General features: G+C 34.2%; 1 pseudogene; it reads left to right on the forward strand.

The window, feature by feature from the left end:
• Positions 1–7,078: 7,078 nt before the first annotated feature.
• Positions 7,079–8,413, forward strand: LOC142504927 (putative E3 ubiquitin-protein ligase BAH1-like 1; annotated as a pseudogene).
• The last annotated feature ends 1,345 nt before the right edge of the window (positions 8,414–9,758 follow it).

The raw sequence follows: 9,758 nt of genomic DNA on the forward strand, positions 1-9,758 counted from the left end.
GGTTCTTAGGTTATTCCAGCAGCCATCTCTCCCTTGCATAATTCCTAAAGATTTATGTTGGTTTTTCGAGCAAAAATCGTGCCGCAAGTCGTCCCGGATCGAGTATCGCATTCCCTCGCGTCATTATCCGCCGTATCATGAGTTTTAAATATTAAAGGCATGTATATTATTTTGTTTTTGCATCGATCTTGTCATACTATATGTTTTGATGTTTATTTTGTACAAAAATTCATGTGTGATATGCAAAGTTTGAGCAAAAATGGTTGGATTGATTTTGAAACGATTTTTAGATCTCAAAAACTGAGTTCGGTGTCATTTTGATTACTGTGAATTTTCGATTGATTTTCTGGAAAAAACTTTCAACATATAAAACGTAGTACTTTTCGATATCTTCGATTTGAAAGTAAATTCGTAATTTTTGGACAAAAAAATGAGTGGGTTATGATTTTTCTCCTGTGACTGCTCAACTGTGTTGGTTTTCAAAAAAAATTCGCGCAAGACGGCGCGAGATCTTACCGCTCGAGCGCCAGACCTCTGGATGGGGAGCGCTCAAGCGGTAAGATTTTACCGCCCGAGCGCCAATAATTCTGAAATAAAAATTAAATTTTTTTGTCTTGGACATGCATCAATATATTGTATTAGTAGGTTCGACGTGCAAAAGAAAATATTTTATGTTTTTGAGGTATGTTAAATGTCTTGTGACCAATTATGAACGGGTTTCACGCAAGGCGACGCTCGGGCGCGAGATCTTACTGTTTGAGCGCCAGACCTTCTAGACAGGGCGCGCTCGAGCAGTAAGATTTTACCGCCCGAGCGCCAAGCATTCTGAAAAAAAAATTAATTTTTTTTTGTCTTGGACAGGCATGCATAATTTATTAGTAGGTTCGACGTACAAAAGAAAATATTTTATGTTTTTGAGGTATGCTAAATGTCTTGTGACCAGTTATGAACGGGTTTGGAAGCCGATGAACGTGGCCGGGTATCTCTCCACCCCGGTAAAGCATGATTGAGTTTAGATCAGGAGAGGAAAGCGGTAAAACATGACCAGGGACCAATCCACCCGGTAAAGCGTGACCGGAGATCTCATGTATGTGGTAGTGGAAATCCCTGCTAGCCCAGTACTATGGTTTAATCTGATCAGGCACATTTATGTATGGGTCACTTGCTTTGAAACATATTTATACGCAAAATGGTGATGACTATGCATGTTTATGTATGTATGATGCAAGTACGTTTATGAAAATGTTTATGAAATGATGGCATGTCTTTGTTTATGTAAGTTCGTTCAAGTTTAAGTGTGTACGCTCTATTTTAAAATGCATGTGGTTTTATTCAGTATTACTTGTTATTCTCAGTTTATGCATGTTGAGTCTTTAGACACACTAGACTTGATCGATGCAGGTATGGACGAGTATGAGGAGGCGAGAGGTGGGGACCAATGAGTTGGCTCGGACTGCGCGGAGGCTAAACTCGAGGACCGCCTATGTTTTCAAGAATTTTCAATCATGTTAAATTAGTTATTCTAATTTTATGAAACTATTTCACGATGTTTAAACGAGTACTTTTTTGGCAAACTTTGATTGTAATCGTTTTTATTTCAAATATTTTGGACGAGCAGTTTATTTTTATCGCAATTTGAAAGTTTGTTATTTATTTAAGCAATTTTTTTATTTTTTCGCAAATTTTAAATAGTTCAAAATATGGTACGCTACAGTTTTCTATCGTAAAATTCCATAATCTTTCAAAATAAATATTTTAATATTCATTACACCATTCAGGATACTACCAGGACGTCTAACATTTTTCAGGTGTAAAATGATCATTTTGTCCCTGAAACCCTAGCTTTCTCAATTTACCCTTAGACTTTAAAACGATGACTCAAATCCATCCAAACTTAATATGACACCTTAAAATCCACTCATAAACATTTCTTAGACGTAAAATTAAGTTCCTCGACTAATTTCTCAATTCGTTTTAAAACTTGAACATACATCCCAGTTTTAACTCGAAACTTAACCAAACTTAAACAATAGCTTATTAACACCTAACTAACCCTTTTTCAACCACCCAATTCACACCATTTAGAACCATCGGAAAAGCCTAGGACGCCTACTAAAATTCCATTGCCTAGTTCGAAAACCTAGCTTAATAACCTTGCACCCCTTCGACCCTAGCCCTTGACCGACCCAACCAGGCCTTATCTGACCTTTCTGAGACCCTAACTGAACCCCTTAGAGCCTTCATAGACCAACCCTACATCCCATGTAGCGCATCCTTAAACTCGCGCCCCTAAAAGAACAGCGCGACCACTCTCACGTTTCAAACCTAGCCTTGGCACCAGCCTTCCCTCAACCTATCTAGGACCATGACTTGACCCGATAGGAACATCTGGACGCGACCAAACACAGCTAGCAGCCGCACCCTTCTAGGAACCCAAACCGTGTCCTACCTTGCTTTTAAACCCAAAAATGTTCAGCTTATTTCCCCTCTTATCCAGCCCTTAGCCATGTCTCTTATGACCATTAAACCTACTGAAAAACATCCTTATAATGACCCTACCATGGCAGCCCCTTTGTGCATCATAAACATGAAGATTTGTACAATAAAAACCATGATTTTCTATGTATATGCCATAAAAACGAAAATAATTGAAAGATCATCATATTTTTCATGCATACATGATTAAAGACACATAATATGGCATGAACAATGAGTGAAGGAAGATTAAGACGTATCTTTGCGTGTTTCACGAACGAAAAATAATTTGAGATGCGAATTTGTGATTGAGTTTAGGGCTTGGAAGCCTCTCAAGTTGATAAATAATTGGGTAGGGGTTTAGGCCCAATAACATAGATATAATAGGCCCATTAGATAGTAGGTAAAATATTTCGTTTATGATAGTTTTTCGAATATATTATCTGAGTTCCCAAAAAGTTCTTATTTTATTCAAAAAACGACTACCGGTTAAAAATACGACTCGGCGCATAAAAACACCTCAAAAGCATCATTTTCGAAAATACCATATAAAATATACCCGATATTAAATAATTAAAAATAATCATTTAATAAAAATATTTTCCTTTTTACGGTCCTCCGATCTCTGTTCCTTGATCGCATATCGAATAACCTTTGAAATACAGTTTTATGCATTCTAATATAAAATCATATTTTAAACATGTAAACATACTTATCACATTTAATCAATGCACTTAAAACGATTTAATTAAGCATTTTTTATTTTTCCAAGATTTGCATGCATTTGGATTATGTTATCGCATTTTAGACATTACAATCCTCAACATCAGGAACAACATCATCATCATCACTTTCTTCATCACCACCGGAATACTCATCAGAATCAGAGTCAGGAGTTGAATTAGAAGTAAAGTCGTTAGAATTGTATGGGCGGTTTTCTTCGAACTCTTGCAACATTTCTTCATTTGGTTCATCAGCCTCTGATGTGGATTTTAACAAGGCTTTTTATTCTTTTAACCGTGCAAGAAACTCATCTGGAGACTCTTCATCCTTAGTGGGATCAGTCTGTTCTTCGGAAACAACAGTTTCTTTCTTAGCTGCAGTAGAGGGCATCTTATTTTCAGCAGCAACAAGTTTTGTTCTTGGGACCAATTCAGAATTTTCATCATTGGAGTCATCTCAAGATGAGAAATCAAGGTCCAGAAGATTCACAGTTGAGGATCATGCTCGAAACTTCTTGGATGTGACGAAATCAGGGTCATACCTACCTGACGCTTTGATCTTCTTGGCTGCAGAGGAACATGGAAGACCCGATTAAGCTCTTCAAAAACTGACGGATTGTCAACTTCCATTGCATTACTTGGATCCCTAGGGGCAATAACTTCAAGAGGAGTTGGGTCCTCGACGACCGCAACCATCTAAAGTGAATCAACAGTAGGGGTTTTGTAGGTGGTGTTGCAACATGAGGTGGAACACTGACGCTTGCGGTCATTTTATTTCGAATATCAAAAGGTTGTATTTGGTTCCAGCCGTCAATGAAATATAAACAGAATTAACCAATGATAAACTAAACAAGAATTCACGCTGAGAGCACGAAAAATGCTAGCAGAGAAAGTTTGAGAGGAAAAGCAAGAACAATTGGCAGTAATGAATTATGTATTCCATGTAAAAATTAAATATTTTTTCTTCCGACGGTAACAAAATCATTAGCAGAGAGATCGTTCGTTTCCATCAAGATTTAATCTCTCATCCAACAATAACATATACGAATCAGGTGCAGTCATATTTCTAGAAAATCATCCAGATTTTACTCCTCTTCGATTCAACCCACTAATACACGGGAAATCACAAATATCCAAAATTAAGAAATGTAACAAGTTCAAATATGATAACTCAATGATAAAGAGAAAAATCACATAATCATTAACATGCATATCTTAATTATGCTAAAATGTGATATATTCAAGAAATGTCAGACATGTGATCAAATTGTGAGGTGTTTTTATGCGGTGTTGGCAACATCTCCCAACAGCACTTCAAATTTAAAAAAATATTTCGATTTTCCAGCACATTGAAAGCTATTCACACTTCATTTTTTATATTTTATTCAGAAGTTGTAGCTCTACACTAGAAGATCGGTCTTCTCTTGACTTATTTAGGTAATGTTTTCCATTTTCTTCTGTTATGATTTCTATTTTCTGATTCAGAAGAGATAACTTCCACACTAAAAGAACAGTTTTCATTGGACTCTCTTTGGTATCTTTTTCCATTCTTTTTCTTCTGATATAGAAAACAAAATTTTTTTTTTCTTTTGTTCAATCTTCTCAAGTTACTTTTCACATTGGACAAAATCATGGAGTACACAAACATCCCACAACTATTTTGTGACTTAGGCAGAGCACATCTCATGGTCAAGTGTGTTGATTGAAGTAGAACTGAAAATTGAAAACGCATTAGGAAATAGCCACCGTAGTATAAACAATTCACAAAATAGAATAAATGTATTAATGCAATATGTCTAACATCTTATAAAAACATATGCATGTTGGGTGTTGTTCCAGATGTTGCAACATTCGATAAAACATCAGTTAGTGATTATGCACACAAACTGAGAGACTTTCTAAGGTTGAAAAATCTCTCGAAATCTAATGATTTTGTGAAAATATATGCCAGTTTGTTATCAGTTTCAGTTCCAAAAATTCCATTTGGATTATTCTCTTCTCAACCAAATCTCGAATAAAGTGATGTTTGATGTCAATGTATTTTATGTGAGAGTGTTCTACTAGATTTTTTGAAACTTCCATTGCACTCGATTTTTCACACTACTCAATCAAGGTCTCACTATGGAAACCGTAGTCCTATACCATTTGGTTCATCCACAAAAGTTGTGAACAATAACTACCAGCTGTCACATATTTATATTCAACAGTTTAAAGAGATACACAGTTTTACTTTCTGATGTACCATGACACCAAGTTATTGCCTAAGAAAAAGCATCCACCATTGATACTTTTCTTGTCATCTAAATCTCCAGTCCAGTTAGCATCACTAAAACCAATTAAATCGATGTTAGTTTTCTTTGTGTATCATAATCCCAGATCTACAGTCCATGCATTGTATCTCAAATTGTGTTTTACAACCTTAAGTGTGTGATCTTAGGTTAGCTTGATATCTAGCACATAAACAGACGTTGAACATTATATATGGACGACTTGCAGCTAAATAAAGGAGACTGTCAATGATGTTGCGGTACATGGTGTTTTAACACCTCCGGAAACATCTTCTTTACCCAGTTTTTCACTCAATCTCATAGGGGTTTTCATGTATTTAACATGTTCATTTGAGAATTACATCACCAGAGTTTTTAGCATACTTGTTTTGACACAAAAAATTTCATTATGAAATTGTTTAATTTGAAGAACCAAAAAAAAACTTAACTCACATGCCATAAACATGAGAATTTTAATTAATTAATGAAAATAAGAATCTTAATGAGATTACGATTATGGATCCCAATATGAGTGGAATTCTTGATGTGATCAAGAATCAAAGATTATAAATATTTCATTGAGGGGCATATGAAATAACACAAGTTTTACTCACGGATTTTAGCTCCTTCCCTCTCTTCAAAGAATTTCGGCCACCATGAAATTTTTGGAGAAAAATTTCACGGCCACATCACCGCAGGATCTCTAAAACTCCAACCATTCAGTTTCGACGCAAAATTGTTTAAGATATCTAGTGTGATCTAAACAAGGTATCTCATCTTCAATCGTGGACTTGATTAGGTGATTCAAAGGAAGAAGATCAGTTTTTATGGATTTACAAGAAGAACCAACTCCTCTAATTTCGGATTGGTTTGGTGTCCAATGTTAAATACGCAAAGGTAACCAGTTTTAAAACGCCCTATGAATGTTTATATTAAATGACACCCAATGAATGTTTTGAGTGTCAAAACTAAAATTTTTAAACTCCCACTGTACCTTGGGTGAGAGAAAACAATACTTCAGTAGTCACAACTTTCCATCATACTACGCATATAAACTAGTATAGAAATATATGATATTTCCAACCAAAGATATTGAATTATCTATTTTCCATAAATTAAGAGATTATCATATGTCATATAAAAAACTTCCATAGATAATGATAATATAATCTAACTAATTTATTCATGCAGATTAAATAAATTATAACTCATATAATTTATCCGAATTTATATTAGAGTCACCAAAGGGACTTGATCACACTCAATTAAATTAGGCTCTAATAAATTAATTTGATATGATCAACACATCATTAATCAAAACAATTTATTAATTTTATTCTACTTCACTAAAATAACAAGATTGCACTCTCAATTTAATTGAAACTGCAGAAGCATAAAATCAATAATTACATCCTCTCATTGACGACCCAACAGAACCTTGAGGAATTCTTGTAATTCTAACTTGCTGCTTGATGAATTTGATACTTGAGTCTCCCACAAGCATAGATATGAAAGGCAAAATGATTCTTAGGACATAACGAGAGAAAGACTTAGCATTCCTTTGTCAATACTTAAGTTATGATACTTTGGATCGAGTTCACGATTGAATTAATAATGGGAATCAACAAACACGATTTTACTTGTGCTTGTTCTCAAGTGGCCTTGTTTGAGATTCGTACGGTAGCCCAAGCACCATGTTATTGCTTCCCAACTTTGGGATTTGAAAATTGAAGACCTACATAGTGTTATCATGTGGAGCTGGTGTGGTTGTTATGCTTCATATCATAGTTTTTTTCCCATCTCGTAGTGAGTGACCAGAAGTTCTTCTCTGAATCGGCAAAGGAGGCTTCTGACATTGCTGGATGTTTTAGTTCAAGGGTGAGGCACCTTCTCAATCTTCACGAGCATAGAATCCAAAGGTTCATTACTTTTACACGCCAATGTTTTCGAAGTCCCAACAAGCCACAGAACAAGTTTGCCGAATGTTAATCGAGTATGTTATCATGAATGTTCTTGCTATAAGGAAAATCCTCAATAAATATGATACAGTAAGTTGTAACAAGTTACGTCAATAATTTTTGCTGCATTGGATCTCCCTTGTCTACCGCTTATTTTTTATGTCCTAAATCTAATGAATTTTCTTAGGCATTCAATTCGGCCAATGAATTTTTTATGTCCTAAATCTAATGCAATCAGCTTGGTTGATAGAACTTGGGGCTTTCTATATGTATAGTAAATCTAACGGCGGAATGTCTGAAGAACACCGAAATACATTCTCTTGTGATCTGAGTACAGAGCCCAACATGAAATTGATGCTTCCAGACATGGTCAAATAAGAGTACAATCTTTTATGCCCCATTTGCTTGGTAAATTTCCCCCCTTTCCATTTTATGCTTTCATTGTAATTCAGTAACTCATTTCGAATGTCATCCTTTCCAGGAACTTGTTTTCAAACCATATGCCTCGTGCGGACATCTTTTTTCAAACCATGTGCTTGTGCTGCAGCTTCTGTAATGATTTTTGAAGTGTCGGACCCCAAATTTGATGATTGTCTCTACTATATCGATACAGGTCTTTCCATCGTGTTTATATCATCTTTCACACTTCCCGAGAAACTTTTTAGGGGGTCACTAATATTAGAATTGTCAAAATTCAAACACGCTTAACTTTAGAGTTCTCAGAATTTTCCTAATTTACGCTTTACTTTAGAGTTCTTATAGCTCCCGAAAAAAAGTTAAACCTTGATGATATAAGTATTACATATCAAATTTTTTAAATCCTCTTCAACTTTACAGTCTCATATATGCATAGTTTTGGCCCGTTCATTTTTGGACAGGATATTACGATCACCCTTCTTTCAGAATGCGACGTCTTGTCGTGGTTATCCACCAGAGCTGGGAATTTAGAGGTGCCTCCTACGGGTTAAAGAGGTGGCTCCCGTACGTCTAGCGCTTTTCCCCGCAGGTTCAAGAGGTGGCTCTCATGCCACATAGCATTTTTTTCCATTTACACTTATTTCCCGGTATTCTTGTCGGCAACCGTCTCTGATACCACTCTGTCATGCTCTAGATTCGACGACTAACCCTACTGTATCAACATGGATATTTCCAACATGCTTATGTTCTCAGTCACACACTCTTTGAGAAAATTATCAGGACATCACCTACCCCATAATTGTCTCAAGTCAAACACGCTTAAATTTGGAGTTTTAATATGATGAGCTCACGAAAAAAGATGTGCATTGATGATATGAGCCGTATCTATCAAATCTCTCTTTTCAACTATAAAGTCTCATACATGCACAATTTTAGAATCTCGTTATTCTTGGACGAGGTATCACATGAAGGCCCAAAAGCATCATGTTCATGTTTGAAGTGCTCCGTCTGTAGTATATAGGAGTTTGGATATATTATGATCGTATTCATTGTAGAGATTTTCTGATTTTTTTAAATAACAGACTTTTGTGGAGTTGCTAGTTTTTTACTAACTTTCGCAGAATCTCACAAATTTCTAAAAATTTTCACAGAATCTTTAAAAGTTATTTTGCAAGACTTTTATTGATAATATAGTAAATTTTTTCATAGAATTTTATGGATATTTAATTTATGATTTTATTTTTGTTTTAATTTATTTGAACTTACATTTGAATTTGAATAATTTTTAATTATTTAAAATATTTTTATGTATCAATATAATTTTTTTTATATATTGATTTAATTTACAAAATACAATAAATAAGTCAGTAGTAAATTTATTACAATTAAACTTCAATTATTCAAGTCAATTCAACTATTTATTTAATTAATTAATATGTTTAAAAATACATAACAATAAATTTTAATATTAATAAATAATCAAATTTAAAATAATTTCATTCACTTTAAATAAAATTTTGTATAAAAAAATATATCAATTTTGTTTTTATAATATGTTAACAAAAGATTAAATTAGACAATTATTTGTATTTAAAATAGAGAATAAATATGATAATATTTGCAATTAGTGTAATTTTATAAAATTTTGATGTATTTAATTTATTATAAATATCATTAAATATGTGTTTATAAACTTTTAAAATTATGTATCACTCACATACATATTATATATATACATAGATATTCTTTGGAACAAGAATTCTTATGTTTTGGTGCTAAAAAATAATTAAGGCAAAATTGATTTTAGCTAAACTAGTCTATACTCAAACCCTAAACTGAAATATCTTTTTATTATAATGACCTGACACCACTCACCCGTGATTATTATCCATAGGACTTCTCCAGTCCACTGGAGCTTT

This window comes from Primulina tabacum, chromosome 10 (assembly GCF_025594145.1).
Source record: "Primulina tabacum isolate GXHZ01 chromosome 10, ASM2559414v2, whole genome shotgun sequence".
NCBI classification, from domain to species: Eukaryota; Viridiplantae; Streptophyta; class Magnoliopsida; order Lamiales; family Gesneriaceae; genus Primulina; species Primulina tabacum.